Here is a 20,966-nt window from a genome sequence, read left to right on the forward strand (position 1 = left end):
GGGGAGAGCTCTTGCTCCAATCATCTTCAATTACATCAGCAACTATGGAATGCTCCCTAAGATCAACAAACTGTTGCTGCAGTGACCACAACTGACCCAGTACGCATCAGAGCTTTCCATCCTTGGCAGTGTGAATCATCAGGGCATCAGAACTAACCCAATTCCCACTGGACGGAAGAAGGCCATGCTCTTCAGGCGTGGATCACAGACACTGGGACGAAGTGGAGAGGCGATGTAGAGCCAACAAGGGACAACCACAGCCTGGATAAAGTAAATCAATTTCCTTTTGTAAATTTCTTAAATGAAAGTGTCAGCATGGGGCAGGAAGAACAAAATGGAAAACGGCTGCTGGCTGAAATTCCATCTGAGGTTTACCAGTGAGTTAATTCTCACTAACTGCTTCTTCCAAATCAGACCTCTAAAAACCAGCTGCAGTCAAAATGACAGTTTGGATTTCAACAAATGCAAAGTCTTATCTGTGCCATCTGGACCAGAATGAGAATAATTTAAGTTAATCGAGATAGGAAACCTCACTGGCATTAACACCTTTAAAAAATCTGGTTTATATATATAAAAAAAAAAATAGTAATCTCGTAGTGGGGGGCTGGTTTGGTGCTGGTATCAATTCATACTTTTAACTCAATTCAAACAAATTATCTATTGAAAGGATGGCAACAAACATCATGGTGTGTGGTTGGGTTTAAAGTAAGGTTAAGCTCCTTTCTAGCTTTAACACCAAAAGAAAATTCATTTATGTAGACATTCTAGAGTAGAAAAGAGAACAAATTTGGAATCAGACCGCATACGCTTAAATTCTAACCCCAAACTGTGATCAGGAACAAAAGGACCATGATTTGGGCTCCTCATCTGTAAATTAGGGAATAAAATTGTACCTACCTCATAGAACGCTGTGGGAATTAAAAGAGCATGAAAATTGCTTAACAAGCAAAAATAGGAATGCTCATGATGACATGTAAATCTGAAGTTGCAAATACCAACACCAAGAGTCTAATTACAACTTTTAGAAAATTACATGTCATTTGTCCACTGTATGAGCCTCAGAAGTTTGCAAAAACCACAAATCAACTTGAATGTTACTTAATGCTTTATGAATAGGCTGACAGTGTATTTTACAATTTCCTGATTTTGCCTACATTTTAGGCATGGCCACATTAGAAGAGGAAAACAAGCAACAAAACCAAAGGAAAAATATTAGGCTGCTTTTAATTTTCTAATGAGAATCTTTATCCGCGAGGTACCTGGGTGGTTCAGTGGTTGGGCATCTGCCTTTGGCTCAGGTTGTGATCCCGGGGTTCTGGGATCAAGTCCCACATAGGGCTCCCTGCAGGGAGCCTGCTTCTCCCTCTGCCGGTGTTGCGTCTCTGCCTATCTCTGTGTCTCTCTCATGAATTAAAAAAAAAAAGAAAGAAAGAAAATCTGTATCTACAGGGCAGGGTTGTGGATGACTAAGTTCTTTTACTTTGGGGACATAGCAGGGGACTAAGGTTACGTGTTGTCACTTATAAACATGGGTGTGTACGTGAGCAGAGCCATTAAAAATGTCTTGCAAATGTTATGAGCCAATCATCAATGTTGGCTCACGGCAGCGGTGGTAATAATAAATATTTACTGTGTGTACACTATGTCCTCTGGGCTGTGTTATTTCTTTTAATCCTAACACCCCTAGAAGTTAAGGTACTTTTCTAATTAGTCCCATTTTACAGGTCAAGAAACTGAAGATTAAGGGGAGTTTTAAAAAATAAACAATATAAAGTTATTCCATGAAGAGTTTCACAAATAAAGCTTTCAAGAACTCAGAAAGGCAGGGTGCCTGAGTGGCTCAGCTGGTTAAGCATGTGCCATTCCACTCAGGTCATGATCTCTGGGTCCTGGGATCGAGCACCTGACCAGCTGGCTTCCAGCTCAGCAGGGAGTCTGCTTCTCTCTCTCCCTCTCCCTCTCTGCCTGTCCCCACCATTCTCTCAAATAAATAAAATATTTTTTAAAAATATTTCATTTATTTATTCATGAGAGACACAGAGAGAGAGAGAGAGAAGCAGAGAGACAGGCAGGAGAAGCAGGCTCCCTGCTGCGAGCCTGATGTGGGACTTGATCCCAGGACCCTGGGATCAAGACATGAGCCAAAGGCAGATGCTCAAGCAGTGAGCCACCCAGGTGCCCCTAAATAAATAAAATCTTAAGGAAAATAAAAAAGAATTCGGGAAAGCAATGAACTATTGTGCCAGATCAGGGATGGTCTCTGACCTGCACGGAAGGCCACTCCCTCAAAGATAAGCAACCGTCAAGGGGCACATGTGTGATACCAGGTCACACTATGTAACCTATGGAAAACACTGCATGGGGACGGGTAAGAATAGCATACACATGTTAGGTCCGGATGACAGGGTACACAAAAGGAATTTTTGCAACCATTAAGGTGATTATGCTGGCATTTCAGTGGAACATGCTTGGTGGTTTAAGTGGCTTGATAAGTAGCAACAGGGGCTTCTTTAAAGCTAGCAGGATCCATTCTGAACAGGTGAACTTTTTTTTTTTTGGCTGCCAAGTGGGGCATGTTGGATAATTTAAGAAAGCTGCACCACCAGACTTTTCCCTAGCCTGATGCTTCTTCACATGGGCTTTACTAATAAAGTTGTGGCTGGTTTGCTGCAGCAACACGTCTCTAAATGGATATATCACGTGTTCATTTTCACCAAGATTCACACCTTTCTGTAGAACCAGTTCAATCCTGTTAGATGGTCCCCTACTCAAAATTAAGATACTGGGGCACCTAGGTGGCTCAGTTGGTTGAGCATCTATCTGCCTTCGGCTCAGATCAGGATCTTGGAATCCTGGGATTGAGCCCTGCATCAGGTTCCCTGCTTGGTGGGGAGTCTGCTTCTCCTTTCTCTCTCTCCCTCTGCACCCCTCCCCACCCTGCTCATGTGTTCAAATGAATGAATGAATGAATGAATAAACAAATAAAATCTTTAAAAAATTAAGAGACCATCCCTCAGTATTACTTAAGAAAATAAATAGAAATATATCTTGCCTGTATTTCAATAATCAGCAAACCTATGGGGAAACAGTCAATACTGTATGTATATAAAAAGAAGCCACTTAAACACTTAAGTTACTCAGAAATTTAAAATCTTTATTCAAGGTCAAAGACAGCTTTAGAAAAATTCAGTATTACTTTACTGGCCACAACCTCCAACTTTTATAACCAATGTGGAATGGGAATAGATTTTGATAAGGTTTTCATCCATAAAGAAATCTTTAATGGGGGATCCCTGGGTGGCTCAGCGGTTTGGTGCCTGTCTTTGGCCCAGGGCGTGATCCTGGAGTCCCAGGACTGAGTCCCGCATCGGGCTCCCTGCGTGGAACCTGCTTCTCCCTCTGTCTGTATCCCTGCCTCTCCTCTCTCTGTGTCTCTCATGAATAAATAAAATCTTAGAAAAGAAAAGAAAAGAAAAGAAAGGAAAGGAAAGGAAAGGAAAGGAAAGGAAAGGAAAGGAAAGGAAAGGAAAGGAAAGGAAAAAAAAGAAAAGAAAAGAAAATCTTTAATGTTTAAATCTTTCACATTTAAGCCAAAAAAACTTTAAAAGGTAAGTACAAAGATGTCTTCAAAAATAATGAAGTTTTCAAAATCAAAAGTTTTTGGGTTACTGTCCCACAGGAGTTAAAGAGGCACCATAGGTCAAGTCACTTCCACATTAAGTGCCAGGAGCCTGAGACCCAACCTCAGCTGTGCTGTTTACTATGATTTGGGAGCAGATTACTGCAGCCTCACCAAATCTAACTTTGTTCCTATTTTGAGATAGTATTTGCCCTGCCTCTGTCACCAAGGAAAGAATGTTCTCCATATTTCATATTTAGTTTACATTATACCCCGATACAATCTCAATTTACTGCTTTAATTTAGCACACTGTGCAAATATTTTGCATCTTAGGCAATGTATGTTTTATTATAATTTCCCACACCCAAATAGTTATTAAAAACAATTTGCTACTAATTTAGTAGGGTCTACCTTCAACATTTAATTAATAAAGTCAGTTATAGTTTCCATTTGTTAAGAAAATCTAAAATAAGTTTAAAAACAAGTATTTTATTGCAGTGCTTGGGTGGTTCATTGAGTTAAGTGTCCAACTCTTGGTTTCAGCTCAGATCATGATCTCAGGGTTGTGAGACTGAGCCCTGCATTGGCCTCCATGCTGAGTATGGAGAGTCTCCTTGTCCCCCTCTCTCCCTCCCTCTCCCCCCTTCCCATCCCCCTCCTTGCATGTGCTCTCTTTCTCCAAAATAAATAAATCTTAAAAATAATAATAAAACAAGTATTTTATCATGGTCCATTCTTTTCAACAACTTTCTGTGTTAAAATGCCCAGTGTAAATTCAGTAAGAGACAGAACATTTCCATTCAATTGATGAGAACTCCATAGCTTGCATCAGTATCAACTTCCGAAATGATATTACAAGTGCCAACACTAGAAATTTTGAGTTGAAGGAGTCGCTTTGTGATGTTCAATATAGAGCAAATGAGAATGAAATAATTATTTACTTTCAACAGCAAGTTTTGATGTAGCAGTTACCCATGAAACAGATGAAATTCACTGAAATGAGCTAGTTTTATGATACAATTAAATTTGCTATTCTCAACTTTATAAAAGTAACGTTCCTTAGTCAACTGGGAAGATAATAGATATTGTATCAAAATACATGTCTTCCTAAAATTAGACATGTTTTAAATAATGAACAGGATGGCTTGTTGTGGAAAGAAGTTCCTGAGGTCAACTGTTCCAAGCTGGCTGACTACCACCTACCAGGAATCGCAGAACAAGGGAATTACACAGCCAAGATGAGGTGGCACATCGTAGTACGGCACCTTTCTAAAGTGTCTGCATTGTGACAAAGAATAAAAAATATAGAAGGTGATAATGTAAAAAGTAAGTATGTACTACCTTCTTCTCCATTCCACTGTCTCGTTATCAAGAGGCATTTTGTTAGATATACTTGATCTTTCAGAGATGGTCTATGCAGCCACCATCCTTATTAGTATAGATGTGAATATCCCCAACTATCAAGATATGTTCTATGCACATAAATTTTGTTCTATATATAAGATGCTCCTCAATGTAACTTATTATGCTTGCTTTCTGCAAATTCCTTTTTTCACTTAACACTATTTTAAATGTATGGTGGAATTCTATTCCAGTTTGGTACAACAGTAAAAAATACATTTGTTTAAAGGATACAATTAATGCTCTAATAATGTCCTCTTCTTTTTAAGATTTTATTTATTTTTGAGAGAGAGAGAGAGAGAGAGAGAGCAGGAGCAGAGGAGAGGAAGGGCAGAGGGGGAGAGGAAGAAACTGAGCAGGGATCGGGACAGGGGGCTTGATCCCATGACCCTGGGATCATGACCTGTGCTGAAGGCATATGCTCAACTGGCTGAGCCACCCAGGTGCCCCTAATAATGTCCTCTTTTGTGGACAGTCATACAATACATTATGCTACTAATTCCTAGAATTGCTAAATTGAGGGGTATGCTCATAAAGTTCTGAACAATTGTTCTTGACTGTACCGGGATGCCTGAATGGCTCAGTGGTTGAGCATCTGGCCTTTGTCTCAGGTCATGAACCTAGGATCAAGTCCTGTATCAGGCTCCTCGGAGCCTTTTCTCCCTCTGCCTATGTCTCTCATGAATAAATAAAATCTTAAAAAAAAAAAAAAAAGAAGAAAAAGAAAACTTCTGTACCATTGACAGTAGAAAAAAATGTGTTTCTTCACATTCTTGCCAGCTCTGGCAAGACTCCTCAGTCTCTGCCAACTCGATGGTTAAAAAATGTGTTGTTTTAATTTGAATTTCCCAGATTACTAATGAAATTGAACACAACTGCATAGGTTTAGTGGCTATGTATATTTTTTCCTGAGTACTATCTATTAAATATATTTCCTTTGTTTATTTCAATTCTCTCAGAGGCTCATAATGAAATATGTATGGCTAAAATTATCTCACTGAATTTATTTCAAAAGAGCCCAGTGAGGAAAAGGAGTTTGGGAGTTGTTTACCTAAAATAATGATAGATAATAAGGTTACTAATAAGTTTATGATTTCTGAGGCTGGGTGACAGGCACCAAAGGATTCTCTTCTCTTTTGTATGCTTTAATTTTTTTCATAATAAAAGTTTTTAAAGTGTTTTGCTCATTTTACTCTTAAGATGTTCATATTTAGTATTTCTAATTGATTTGTAAGAGCCCTTTGTGGATTAAAGAAATTCGCCCTTTGTTATAGACTCTCTAAATATTATAATCAGCCAGCTTCTTTCTGCGGACAGATATCCCAATACCACTTAATGAATAATCTTTTCTCCTCCTGATGTGGAAAACCACCTTTATCCTGCATTAATTTCATATCCTGCATTAATTACATAGGAATGTAATATTCATACAAGTTTATTTCTACACTTCCATTTTGTCCTATGGATTTGTCTTTACATGTGCTATGCAGTTTCAATTTCTGTACTTTTTACATTTTTCTTTAGATTTTTCTGGCTCTTCTCACCCGATGATTTTCCCATATGACTTTTTAAATAATTGTGTTGATTTTCCTAAGTGTCTGTTATAAACTTCCCTCCCTATACAGATGCCTCTTTAACCCAGTATAGTTTGGTCTTTCCTTTTACATCAGTATATTTTCATAGTTCCACCCAAAGTCTCATCGGTTGCATTCAGGCTCTGAATTCACTTGACATACTGCTAGCACACAAATGTTAAATAATTCTCTTCTCAGGGTAAAAAAAATATATATATTTATTTGGCTATTGTGAAAGGTCAAACTGCCAAAACAGACTGGTATAACATTTGAACACAACCACTTATATAAGCCTTATTTTTATGAATAAGCACCTGACTAGAAATGTAATAAAGGAGCATGTCATAACCAGTCTCAGGCGAAGGGTTTTAAATATAATACACTAATTTTAGTCAGAAGCATTTTAGTTTTACTTTATCGGTCTACAGTTTCAAGGAAGATGTGGCTTCTTAAAGGGAAAAACACCATTTATATAGCTTGATTAATTTATTAGAAATAAGCAGCCGAGAGCATCTGTTTTCACAGAGCAACTGTTAAATTAATCCATATTAAGTCAGCCTCAAAGCACTTGGATGCTGCCACAGGATGTGGGTGTAACAGGATCGCAAAGACTAACATCTGATGGGGCCTTACATATGCCGGGTCAGAAGGAAGATTGGGGGCTGGGTAGGGGGGTACAGGGAGAGAGTACATCCTTCTAGAATTAAAACATCAAAACCCCCAGCAGTCTCATGGGTTTGTGTTGAAAAAAAAAAAAAAAATCCCTCCCCCATCCAAAATAAGACCGTGCCCTAAAATAAAACCGCCCCAAACTAAAAAGCATACCACTACATTCAACTCACATTTTGTGGATTAATGAAATTTACGAGTCACCTGAAACCACTAAAGGCACATGGTGATTTTTCTCCTGAATCTAACGTCCGACTGACACAAGTAGAGAAATACACAGATAAGATGTGAATAGAAATGCACATCTCTAATACAGAGTCAATGCACAAACAAGCAGGTCCAGGAGCTAAAGTCCTGCTACTACCATTTCAGGAATCTTCTGCAGGTGCTAGAAGCCAACAGATCCCCTCAGCAAGAGCTCTCAATTACCTCCTTTCCAGTCCCCTGTGACATGTGGTAAACAATCCCTTTGTTTTCAAAGGAGTTAGCAGAGATCTTTGAGAGACAGCCATCAGGAATTCTGGAGCTGTCTCCAGCTGGTCTAAGCAGCCAGGGCTATCACTTGTGCAGGGTCACTGCTGAAAATGCCAAGGAGGGGCACAAGGAGGAGTGGCAGGAAAGGGGCCAGGCAGGAGGGCCGCATCCTGGACAAGCATTCTTTACGTTCCTTTCCAAGTGGCTTTTCTTCTGGGTTCACAGACATTTCAGTCTCTAGCAATTTGACCACAAAGTCTTTGCAGAATTTTAAAGTCATTGGTGTTTTCAGACGTTAAGAATGTTGTCAATGAAATGTGGAGATGCTCCAGCCTTCCAGCTATTTGATAGCCCTGAAACGTGAAGCAAGGCGGTGCAGTGCCACCGTAACTGGACCTCTGTCCCAGCCTCTGCATTCACAGGAGTAAAGCATTGCCAACTGGAACAGGGACAGCCCCAAAGGGTCAAGGAAGAGATGTTACAAAGAGGCTTGCAGTAAAAATCTGAGCCATTATTCAGAGCCTGCTACTGGCCAGGCTCTGGACTGCCTACCTTCTTCTTCTTAATTCAGTTTTTCTCCCAACCAACCTATTTACAGATACTTTGTAGATGTGGAAATTTAGGTTTAGGTAAGTTAAGTCATTGTCCTGTGGTCGTGGTGCTCATTAATAACTGAAGGAGTTTATGGACTCCAGTGCAAGGTCTAAATGCCTCCAACAGCTATAGTCTGGATTATTCTATTTGGGGTGAGAGAAAGGGAAGGAGTAAGATTGGGACAGAAGGAGTGGTTGCAGAGGAGGGGGAAGACGCCGTGTGAAGACATCAGGGCTCAGAAGTTCATATAGGTGAGGCTGGAGGGAGGGGAGCACAGACCTGAAGGCATATTTCTTATGCCTTATCAAGCGGTGGCTGTAACAGCTTGCTTCCTCAAGGAACTAATTGCCTTGTCCAAGAAGGACTGGCTGAACTCCACCCATCATTCCATTCTGCTAGAGGAAGGAGATGTGAGTGGTTAGGAGGACAGACAGTAAAGACAAAGTTCTAACCTGGTTTGTGAACTCCCTCCCAGCTGAGGATACTTGACCAGCTTGATATACAAAATGGTGATGGAAGTAGCTACTTCCAGGATGCTGTTGAGGATACACGAAAAGTACTTCTGACAGTGCTCAGTCATAGAGAGAGCTATATAAGTTTCTTCTTCATCTTCTAGCAAAAGCCAAGGAAGCATCTATTTTTACATATGCTAAAAATAAAGGTGTTTATCTCAGAACTTATGAATCCCAACAATATGACATGATTGACTGCCAAGTTTCTAATGGAAGTTCTTTTAGTTGGAACAAAGAAAAAAAAAAGCCACACAACAAACCTAAAATAACTGTAAGAGAGTATCTTTAAATACAGAGGCAAAGGTGAATTATTATATCCTGGGAGAGCTGTTTTAAATGTTTAGAATACAAAATGTCTTCCATAAATTCCTTTTTATTGAAAAAATATTCTTCCCCGAGACTGAGTAAATTCAATATGGAAGGCAATATTAGTTTTTACAAGTGATTCATCAATGCGAACTGCTACTGATAAATTATGTATACATAATTGGTGGGACATTAGTGACAGTTCACATACTTCTTCAGACAGCATGCCCCAGCACCGTCCCACCTCACAGCTTTTGCATTAATTGTTCCTTCCAGCTTGAATACTTAAAGGAGAGGAGAAAGTTTTTCCTCTAGCCTCATCAGTTCAGTAACTGGAGCCATGCAAATTAAACTGACAAGACAGATCAACAGGAGAAAAGCCATATAAATTTTATTTGATATATATATATATATATTTTTTTTTTTTTTTTACATGGGATGGGGGGGTAGTGGAAAGGGAAGGGAAGCTTTATTATTGAAAAAAAAAATGAAAGCCCAAAAGAAGCAGGTAGTTCTGAGAGGTTATATTCCATTTTAACAAGGTTATATTCCATTTTAACAAAGAGCAGTAGATTGTGGAGGCATGACAAGACTAAGAAAAAGGTTTAGGCTTCTGAGGGTAGCATGTATTCACTAGATCTTACAGTATTATATTTATTCGCAGTAAGTAAAGAATAAATAAACAACATAGTCCCTGCTCCAAAAATCTAGAATAGGAAATAGAAGACTGGTCTATTGACCATGTCCATAACCTCAGAAAAGGGTCTGTAGAGGAGGCATCTCATCACACATAGTTAAAGTTCTTTCTTTGTGGCTAAATATTCTTAACCTTTGGGAACTTTTTTTTTTTTTTTAATTTATTTATGATAGTCACAGCAAGAGAGAAAGAGAGAGAGGGGGGCAGAGACACAGGCAGAGGGAGAAGCAGGCTCCATGCACTGGGAGCCCGACGTGGGATTCGATCCCGGGTCTCCAGGATCGCGCCCTGGGCCAAAGGCAGGCGCCAAACCGCTGCGCCGCCCAGGGATCCCCCTTTGGGAACTTTATAGAGTAAATGTTTCTGATACTTTTTAGCCACATGAAGTCAGGAGAGACTTTAAAAGCAGGGAAATGGGAAAGAGGATGCTTTATTTACATCTATGTAATCCCATAACAAAATTAATGCTCTCATTGGATGGCTCCAGTAAACTGAAATCACAATTTCAGTGATGTCTACGTTGAAGCCTGGCTATGTCTGCCTGTCAAATCTCACAACTTCTTACTATCAAAACTTCTTCCTACAGAAGTGATCGTGGAATTATTAAATAAGATGATTGCTTGATGGAATCACTAGGTCAGGTTTTCCTTATTTCTCTGTTAACCTCTAATGGTTTCTGTTCATCTCACTTTAAGTACTACTTTATAGTTGAAGGATCATCACACTGAACAGTCCTTGAGGGCAGTGATTTTGATCATTCAACAACAACTTAAAATATTGGGACACCTGCATGGCTCAGTCAGTTGGGCATCTGCCTTCAGCTCAGGTTGTGATCCCAAGGTCCTGAGATCAAGCCCCGTGTTGGGCTCCCTGCTCAGTGGGGAGTCTGTTTCTCGCTCTTCCTCTCCCTTTGCCCCTCTCTCCCCACCCATGTTCTCTCTCTCTGTCTCAAATAAATTGAAAAAAAAAAACTTAAAATATTAACAGGTATTTGGTGCATAATTCTTCCCTACATCACTACTTCCAACCTAAGTTTGTGTTGGAAATGCCAAATTAAAAAGCACATGCCCCAAAACTATACAGTTCCTTTTGCCATAAACAGACTCATAGATCCACTGGATAATATATTTACAAAGAGTTTTTAATAGCCTAAGATTTAATGTTAAGAAGTAAAATGCAGGATATAAGATGGAACTTAACAGCATGATCTCAAAAATGCTTAAAAAAATTACATAAAACAGGTATTTGGGGGTGGTAGGCTTATGCATGCTTCTATACTTTCTCCAAGTTACCTACAGTGTGCCTGCAATACTCTTCTATTTAAAAAACTCTAACTTAAACTTCATAATGATAATATTTTTTTTAAAAAGACCCCCCTCCAAACATCAACAAGCTCTAAACTTCTGTTCCTCTTGGTTATATTTACTATGCAAATGTATGAAAAATTGCTAAAAAGTATCATGAATATTTTAAGTTTAAAGACAATTTTTTATTTATTTTTTTAAGGATTTTATTTATTTATTCATGAGAGACACAGAGAGAGAGAGAGAGAGGCAGAGACATAGGCAGAGGGAGAGGCAGGCTCCATGCAGGAAGCCTCATGTGGGACTCAATCCCGGGGTCTCCAGGATCATGCCCTGGGCTGAAGGTGGCGCTAAACCGCTGAGCCACCCAGGCTGCCCTAAAGACCATTTTTTAAAGCTCAATAGACAATTGCCACAGGAAACACAGTTATCTCTGTACTTTTAGGTCATTCCTACAAGACCTGAATCTTTTCTGTATTGTCCCATACATCAGCATTCGTGAAATTCAATTATTTTCTTCATAGAATGTGACAAAAATACAGTGCCTACTTAACTTAAAGATCAATAATGCCTTTGTGGGTAAAGGTTAGCCACAGATGAGAAGTCCTAAGGTTCAAATAGAAAAATGGTTAACTCTTCACCTAAAATCGCTAAACCTAAACACATAATAAACTTAACTGTTTCCAAAGCACTCTTACACAGTCTGTAAAATCCAGGCTGTACATATTTTAGAAAAATAACCTCTTAACTCTAAAAGGTTACCCATCATGCATTTTCATATTGTAAAACAAATACTTTACAGCATTTGTAAACGATCCCAGGAGCACACTGATCTCCTGCCTTCGCCAACCCATCCTGCCATGCAGAAAGCTTTCCACATTTGCTTACATTCTGAAAATAACACGTCAGGAGTGCACCGGGCTTAAGTTGTCAAAAAATATACTTTATAAATGGGTAAGAACTGTGGGCACACATATGGGCGGCCTTCCAAAAAATAAAAGAAGAAAAGAAAAAGGAAGGCTTAACCCTGTTGTTTCCAGGAATAGATCTCATCTACACAATAGAACATTTATAACAATGCCTTGTCGACCTTTCCCTTCAGTGGGCAGCTGAGAGTTCAGTGTTCAGAATCACATACCCTGCCCTGGATCCCAAAGGATCCCCCCCTCAAGTTCCTACTCCAACAGTGCACATATCAAAAAAGGTTCTAGATATACCTCGTAATTTTATTTACCCTGCCCAAAAAACCACAGTTTTGTCCAGATCAAAGCATATCTTCTTGAGTGGGCAAGATTTTAAGTGTCCTGGCTCAGTACTGAACTGATACCAACCACCTAACATTTGGGAGACATAGTAAAGTAGTCACAGCAACAGGCAACAGAGAAAGGGAGAATGAGGGTGATGAAGAAAGAGACCAGAAGTCAGAAGACAGGGACTGGGCTTTGATGCTGGGTAACCTAAGGTTTCTAGATTCCAGTTTCTTCATTTGTAGAGTGAGGGAACTTAGAAACAGCTTGTAGATACTACTTGCCCCCAAACCTGATTTTTTTTCTGAATAGCAGTAGGTTGAACTGGCCCTTCTACATATTGACTATTCAATATGGTGGGCACTAGCCATGTGTAGCTATTGTGGACTTCAAATGTGGCTAATCCAAGTTGAAATATGCTCTATGGATAAAACTCGGAAGACATATAGTGAAGAAAAGAACGTAATATATTTCATTAATAATTTTTAAACTGACCATATGTTGAAATAATATTTTGGACTTACCATGTTCAGTACAACACATTAACATTAGTATCCCATTTCTTTTAACTCTCTTACATGGCTACTAGAAAATTCTGAATTACATCTGTGATCCCATTATACTTTTATTAGACAGCTCTTCTTGAGGGTCAGCTCTGAGCATTACGTGGAGGCTAGGGGAATTGTGAGATGCAATGACACCAGGAGAGCATCGGAACAGAACACTGCCATTCCGTGCTTCTTCGTCATTAGGACTTGGAGCTTACTGTCTCCACTGGAACTTAGAGCCTGTCTTTGCAGTTTCCTTTGAATTAAATATATAAAATGATGATTATTCTACTTCATAAAGATGATTATGATCTTTTTTTAAAACTTTCACTTGAATTTATACGCACTAAAATGAACATGTACATTTTATTGGTACCTAACTAGAAACTCTTCCACCAATTTTTGTGATCATATCAATTTGTTTAATGTATTTTAAATGATCAGAAAAGTAGAGTTATTTCCAGAGAGCTAGTTTACTTAGAGATACAACAGGCTGTGAACAAACCTAATAAAATATTTATGATTCAGGTAAACTAAGAACCTCAATCAAGAAAACTCAAGTATTCTTCTCAGAACATATGCCTGAACCGTACGCTTCTTCAATGAGGTGATCTTAAAGATATACATCTAATTGCCTGAAAAATAAACTACCAACTATTTAAAGTCAATAAAACCAGCAATAGTCCCTAACTGTGCAATCCAGAGCCAACTAAATGCAAACCCATTTCAGACTGGGCTTAAATACAGAATTCAGCATAAAATGCACGGCCTTTGGTGAAATTAGTTTTTCAAATTCTACAAACTATATATGACCGTTATAATTATGCTGCAATTAAAGAACATGATTTTCTTTTATTTTCAATTTCTATCTACCATAATTTTGAAACAGTTTCAAATGTATACAATTACCACCTACCCTTTTTAGGGGGAAAGAAAAAGTATTAATTTCAAAATATGGTCAAGTTAACATGAGAGAAATATACATTCAAACACACAATGGCTACTCTTTCTGATTCTCATTATCATCAACAGCTATTCCAGACACATACAAATTATCATGTTTTTCTGAATACATTCTCTATAACTGACGAGATAGAATATTTCCTTGACAGATACTTCAAAATAAAAACAAAACAAAAATCAATGCCCAGATTTTAAATGATCAAACTTGAACTATGCTTTTGAATTCTCTTAAAGAGAACCAAGGGTTCAAAAAGTAATAATCAGAAAATAAAACCAAGACTAGTTGTAGAGGAACCTTGATATTTAGACATTTCCTTAAGATGGAACCATGTACAATACATCAAATTCTTAGAACATATATTAAATATATCTTTAGGTGCTGTTAAATATGTACTATGAAACTTCAAACACTCCCTAATGTGAATGATTATATCTAGCCTGCCCAAGATTCTAGGGTTTCTCCACATCTTTATTTCATCACACACTTTCTGGTAAGTTTCTTCATTTGACCACTTTTAGATTAATTGAATTAAAAAAAAAAAAAAAAAAAAAAGAGGTGAGGACAGCCCCAGTGGCCCAGCGGTTTTAGCGCTGCCTTCGGCCCAGGGTGTGATCCTGGAGTCCCGGGACTGAGTCCCACGTCGGCTTCCTGCACGGAGCCTGCTTCTCCCTCTGCCTCTCTCTCTCTCTCTGTCATGAATAAATAAATAAAATCTTAAAAAAAAAAGAGGTGAGTAATTAAGATGAATATTAAAATGGCAGTCCCATTTTTACTCGACTATATTAAGGTTTATTTTTTCTCTTTTCCACAGATTGTTCCATTCTGTTTGAATAACACAGGTGCACCTTAACAAATTTGAAAGGCTGTAGAGCAGGATTCCCCAGGTGGCTCAGCGGTTTAGCGCCTGCCTTCGGCCCAGGGCCTGGTCCTGGAGTCCCAGGATCGAGTCCCACATCGGGCTCCTTGCATGGAGCCTCCTTCTCCCTCTGCCTCTCTCTCTCTCTCTGTCTCTCATGAATAAATAAAATCTTGAAAAAAAAAAAAAAAGAGAAAAAGAAAAGAAAGGCTGTAGACCAATGAAAAGAAGTTGAACATGGTAGACAAAACTAGCTCAAAAGGTTCTGAGCATCATGCTTTTCTAAAAACCTCAAAGCTTATTTTATGTGCTCTTCCTTTTAAAGAACAAGCACAAGGTTGCTTTAGGAAAGTCTCTAAACCAATGAAAGATAGTTTACCGACAGGGAGAGTAAACTGACCCTGCCAAGACTGTCTACAGAGCCACAAGAATTAGGTGTTTTTCCATCACCGTTTGGAAGGGTTTCCCAGGAACACAAGTGTAACCATCTTGGGTACCAATGGCCAGAGTGAAGGCTCAGCTCTTGGGTATTCCTGCCATAAAAATAAAAAAGCATTCCTCATCTCCTCTATTCTTAGAGATGTGCTTCCTGTGATAAATGGTCAAATTCCAAAAACCTACCCTTACAGAGAATCTACCCTTTGGTTCCATATGGATGTTTATGAATGTTTATGAATCTACCCATTTTCCTCTACCTCTTTGAACTGTATTCCCTGCAAATTCCAGAATGCCAGGTGTTTGTCACCCAATATCCTACTCTCTCCTTATTCCCTAAGAAAAGAATCTAGAATTCATTCCTGGTGACAATACTCCAGTTAATGCACTACATCTACCAGCCTCCCTTGCAGTTAGGTGCTACCATCTGGCTAATGGGATTAAGCAGACATTGACAAGAACTTCAGCAAAGGCTCCTAAATGTACCTGAACTGTAGTCATTAATGTCTATTCCCATTTTAGGAACATCTAAAAATACCCCCATTTGCTAAGAAAATGGAGTTCAAACTCATCAAAGCATCCAAAGCTGTTAATCTCCTCCATCCCCACACCATCTCTCCCACCCACATTCCTAAGGCTTCCTCTTTTGAACCTCTACACCTTCACTATTCCTTCTGTCTGGAAATCTCTACTATGCCCCAGAGTTAACCCCTACTCATCCTTAAAACCCAGTTTAAATTCTGCCTGCCTCTACTCTGAAGACTTTTTGTACATTCCTCCCTTGGAGCCTTGGGCATACTGGGCATACTGGGTTTCTTACCCTATCAGGCTGCAAAATCCTTCAAGGTACAAAGTGAGTTATTTCTTTGTTTACTCATAACCCCACAAAGATTCTAGTGCTCATGTGACCACTGAAACACAGAAGGCATCCAGTACATGTCCATAAAATGAATGATGCTTTCAAATTTTCAAGAAAAAGGGCAGAAAAATGCAGTAAGGCAATAAATTAATAAGGATAAAAAAAACAAACAGAACTCCAAATCAGTGTCAATATCACAGAAGTCAATCACAAACGCCTGGAGAAAATCTGGAATAGAGACAAAACACATGAAAACATAATTCAAATACCCAATTAAATATCCTGCCTTAAACCTTCCCCTCATCTGCTAGAAGAATCGATCAATAGGCTTGGGTTTGTGTTCAGTGTTCCCCTTCTGAGATGAATGAGCAAGCAAGCAATGAGTTCATGTGTCAGAATTTTTAAGAAGCATAAATAATTTAACAATGGTAAGAAGCCTGCAGAATAATATTTTAACCAATGTTTTTTTTTTTTTTTTTCCTCCGGGGGGGAAATTATGTGAAAATTTCTTTCAAATCTCCTCATTGGCTGTGCATGAAATCAACAAATACAACTAAAAACACATACATGTAAGAAAGAACTCCCCCAAAACTGAATACTCCCACCAGTGCCCTTACAACATGACAAAAATTTCCCATAAGAAAATTCACAATGATAACAACTTAATCTTTGAGTCCAGCCCACAAAATGAGGTGAAGTATTCAAACTGTAAATACAGACAAGGGGAAGGAACTGCCTGGAAACAGAGTGCTTCCTAGCTTGCTCACTGAGGTTTGACCTCCCTGCCCCCTCGATCTTCATTATCTTTGTATCAGCTATCTTGAATGGCCATGCTGACAAATTACTCAGTCCCTACTTCCCAGGACTTGCACGGTCTTAAGGACATCTCTATCCAGCCACCAGTAGCCTAGCTCCTACTATTTTGGCCTTCCAGTCACATGGCTACCCTCAGAGGACTCCCTCCCTCTCATACTTCACTGAACAAGTATGCAGTAAGTTCAAAACTGCAATTTTGTCACAAATGTACTCTTGCCAAGTGGAGCCCTTCACATTCCTCAAACCAGCAGCAATATGTAAGCTGCCTTCACCTTCAAAGGGCCCATCAGTTAGCTGGGAATGTTACCCCCACACAAAACAATTGTAAGATTTCAAAATTTAGTTTACTTTCATTGGATTTAAATTTTCTGGACTCTGGGGTGTAAGAGGATTTAACACTTGACATATAACATTAAAAATAAGCCTGAGAAAAAACACTAGCAAGACACAAAGCTAATCATAATGACCTCGATTAGATTTTCAATGCCTGTCAAGGGAATAGCATATAGTGGCACTGACTTAAAGCCTGTGAACTTGAATAGTACAATTCTTTTGGAGAAATAACAGAACTCAAGTTTTTTATCTTAAAGGACCAATTCTGATCCTGGCTCACGAGTAAGAAGTAAATACTAGCTGTAAAAAAAGCAAAAAAGCAGCAAACTGAAAAAGGACAACGATAATGAAATTTTCATTTTGATGTCTACTCAATTTAGTCCCAATACACAAATCTTATTCAAACAAAATCATTTCTTGGCACCCTCAATTGAAACTGTCCCAAACAATCTGAGGATTGATGAAACCTTTCAAGAATGAGACAACTTTTGCTAAGTCAACTGAATTTCTGAAATAAAAAGTTGCAAATGACTGAACATTAAGTTATTGACAGCCATTTATGGAACCTTTCCACAATAAAATGTTACAGAAAAGGCTGAAAAAATAAATCTTATTTAAAGTTTTAATTTTTTTTAAAGACTTTATTTTTTATATATTAGAGAGAGAGAGAAGAGAGCACAAGCAAGAAACGGGGGGAGGCAGGGAGGCTAAGTGGGAGGGAGAAGCAGACGCCCCACCAAGCAGGGAGCCCGAGGATGATGTGGGGCTCCATCCCAGGACCCCGAGATCATGACCTGAGCTGAAGGCAGACGCTTAACTGACTGAGCCACCCAGGCGCCCCTAAAAGGCTTTAATTTTCTCTCTACACTTGTAGGTAAGGGTCATTCACAACTTTTTAAACACAAGTTAATTCAAGAATCAATCACATAATTCTTTACTTATCACAATATAAAATTGCTAGCTCACAGAAGATTTTATCAAGTATTTAGTAAATACGAAATGCAGTGATAGTGATGAAACGGGTACAGGAAACTGCGATTTTTCTACCCAACCATTATTGTTTTTCATTATTTAACCGCTCTCAAGTAGATCCCCTGTCCCTATTTTTTTTTACATCATGCAGAATATACAGTTCTCTCCTCCATATCCGAGTTTATATTTGCATAGTGAAGAGATCAGAGACCTTTCCTGATAATATCACATAAAAGATTACACCCACAACAGACTTCCACATAGCATTCCCCTAAGCCCCTACCCTAACTAAATTTTTTCCTAGTTCCCTACTGTGTCCTTTTTATCCTGTCAACATCTTGCTATTCTTCAAGCTTCCTTAAGGGCAGGAGATTCAGAAATATTTGTTAAATGAAAAACTGCATTTCCCTTTGCTGGCTGTGCCCTTAAAAATCTGTTTCTCTGTGTATCTGAAAAAAAATTATTGGCTTTTCTATAAAAATTTTCTCTTAATTTGAAATTACTAATTAATCTAATATGTAAGTATCTGTGAATACTATTCTTAGAATGATCAGTCTGCATATTTTCAAGTTTCTATGGGAATCTCTGAAGAACTCATCACTTGCATTTTCAAATCAATATGCTGCGCTGACAAAACTGTATTTGTTTAAACAAACCATAATAAGCAATTAAGAGCATCAGTATGGGAAAGATTTGCTCTCAGATATCAATTTTCATGATACATTTTAATGTTAGTGTTGGGAAGAGTTTGCTAAGATTTCAAAAAATGTGCATCAGTTTTAAAGGTTCAGACATCAGGGCTCCCAGGTGGCTCAGTGGGTTGAGTGTCTGACTCTGGTCATGATTTGATTTCTGCTCAAGTCATGATCTCAACGTCATGAGATCAAGCCGTGTTGCGCTCTGTGTTGGGTGTGGAGCCTGCTTAAGATCTGTCTTCCGTTGTCTCTCCCTGCTTGTGTACTCTGTCTCTCAAAAAGTAAATATAAAAAAATAATAATAATAAAGGTTCAACCTTCAAAGTAAATGAGGATACTCCTTTTTTGAAAGACTTAAAAAAATCAATAAATAGGGGGATCCCTGGGTGGCGCAGCGGTTTGGCACCTGCCTTTGGCCCAGGGCGCGATCCTGGAGACCCAGGATCGAATCCCACGTCGGGCTCCCGGTGCATGGAGCCTGCTTCTCCCTCTGCCTGTGTCTCTGCCTCTCTCTCTGTGTGCCTATCATAAATAAATAAAAATTTAAAAAAAATCAATAAATATAGTTAACTAGCACATTATCTACCTTTATCACATGTGCCTATAAATTCCATTTTAAAATAATTGAGTGTTATTTATAAAAACAGTAATTATGCTTATGAAAATTCATCCAATAGTAAAGGCGGATATAAAAAGTTTCTTTTTGGACTCATCAAGCCATAATAGATAATAACTATTTTATTTTTTATTAAAGCTAAAAATTATGTTGCCTCATTAATTATATAGTAATTAAGCACATGCAGACATGGAAACATTGAACAAATGAGTTTTTGGTAACTGGGGGTGAGGGGTCAGATCTAAGGTGCACAAATATACCCCAAGGGTAAGATTAAATCTCTTGTGTTCCTTCCTGCAAAATTTGTTCACATGGTCAAAATATATTACAGTCACTAAAGGTTTGAAAATTTAACAAAGACTAAGAGTTAATATACCGTATCTCTTACTCTCATTAAGTAGTTTTAATTTAAGGCTGAAAAGTAATGTATCACAGTCTCCATCATCTAGGATGACTTCTTAACATTCTTCAATGAAGACACAATGTGGCTTTTTATGGAAGCAATCTGAGAGCACCAGACAAGTTGCTAGATTTTCTAAGAAAAATATTAGGCCAAAAACAATTTATCAATAGAATAAATATCCCCCCCACCCCAGCCAAAAAAGGAACTTCCCTTGTTCAATCAAACTTCTCAGCTAAGAATCATCTGAACCCAAAAAGAAAAAAAAAGAGAAAGACCATCTGGAAATTCAAAGATATGAACACTGCTTGGGGTCCATCACTACTAAGACCTTAAGAATTCTAGAATTTGTTCATCTACAAAACACGATTATTGTTCTTTTCCCTTTTCTGAGACGTTTATCTTGCTCACTCCTTGTCCTTGCTCATCGACCCTATACATAGGGTTGTGGTGCCATCTCATTCATCCTCACTAGATCTACTCTGAGCAAGATGTTTATTCCAAACATGGCTACATAACAACATTCTCCTACTTTACCTCATTTTTTGATTGAGTAGGACAAAGGTAAATACAAAATTAGTGTTAACAAAAACCCACACAGATTCCTTCAGACTTTGCTTATGGATTCTTCATGTGTTAATCATTCCTCTGAGAATTCCTGGGTGACTCAGTGGTTTAGTGCCTGCCTTTGGCCCAGGGCATGATCCTGGAGTCCCGGGATCGAGTCCTGCATCGGGCTCCCTGCATGAAGCTTCCTTCTTCCTCTGCCTGTGTCTCTGCCTCTCTCTCTCTGTGTCTCATGAATAAATAAATAAAAATCTTTAAAAAAAAAATCATTCCTCAATCTCAGGAACACCAATTTTGTCTACTCTCAAATACCTTAGCCTAATTTTGAAATTAAGACTGAAAACCTCTTACTCTATAACAAACAAAATATGCTGTTTAAGAGTATGCTTTTAATTAGGCAGATTACTATAAAGTTTTGAAGATTTGATAGCCATCATCTGATACTGTAATTCATTTTATTTTAAAAACTGCTTCGTATAGAAATGCTGCGTTCTCAAGCAGTCTGCT

General features: G+C 38.5%; 1 protein-coding gene and 1 long non-coding RNA gene across 10 annotated transcripts in view; one reads left to right on the forward strand and one right to left on the reverse strand.

Moving 5' to 3' along the window:
* APP (amyloid beta precursor protein) overlaps positions 1-20,966 on the reverse strand; it is a 265,420-nt gene that overhangs the window by 238,050 nt on the left and 6,404 nt on the right.
* LOC102151217 overlaps positions 89-20,966 on the forward strand; it is a 461,443-nt gene continuing 440,565 nt past the window's right edge. For all 6 annotated transcript variants that reach the window (XR_005382216.1, XR_005382221.1, XR_005382217.1 and 3 more), the window contains exons 1-2: positions 89-270; positions 4,760-4,946. This is a non-coding gene — a long non-coding RNA (uncharacterized LOC102151217). The remainder of the gene's footprint in view (positions 271-4,759; positions 4,947-20,966) is intronic.

The sequence above is a fragment of the Canis lupus genome, chromosome 31 (genome assembly GCF_011100685.1).
Source record: "Canis lupus familiaris isolate Mischka breed German Shepherd chromosome 31, alternate assembly UU_Cfam_GSD_1.0, whole genome shotgun sequence".
Taxonomy (NCBI): Eukaryota; Metazoa; Chordata; class Mammalia; order Carnivora; family Canidae; genus Canis; species Canis lupus.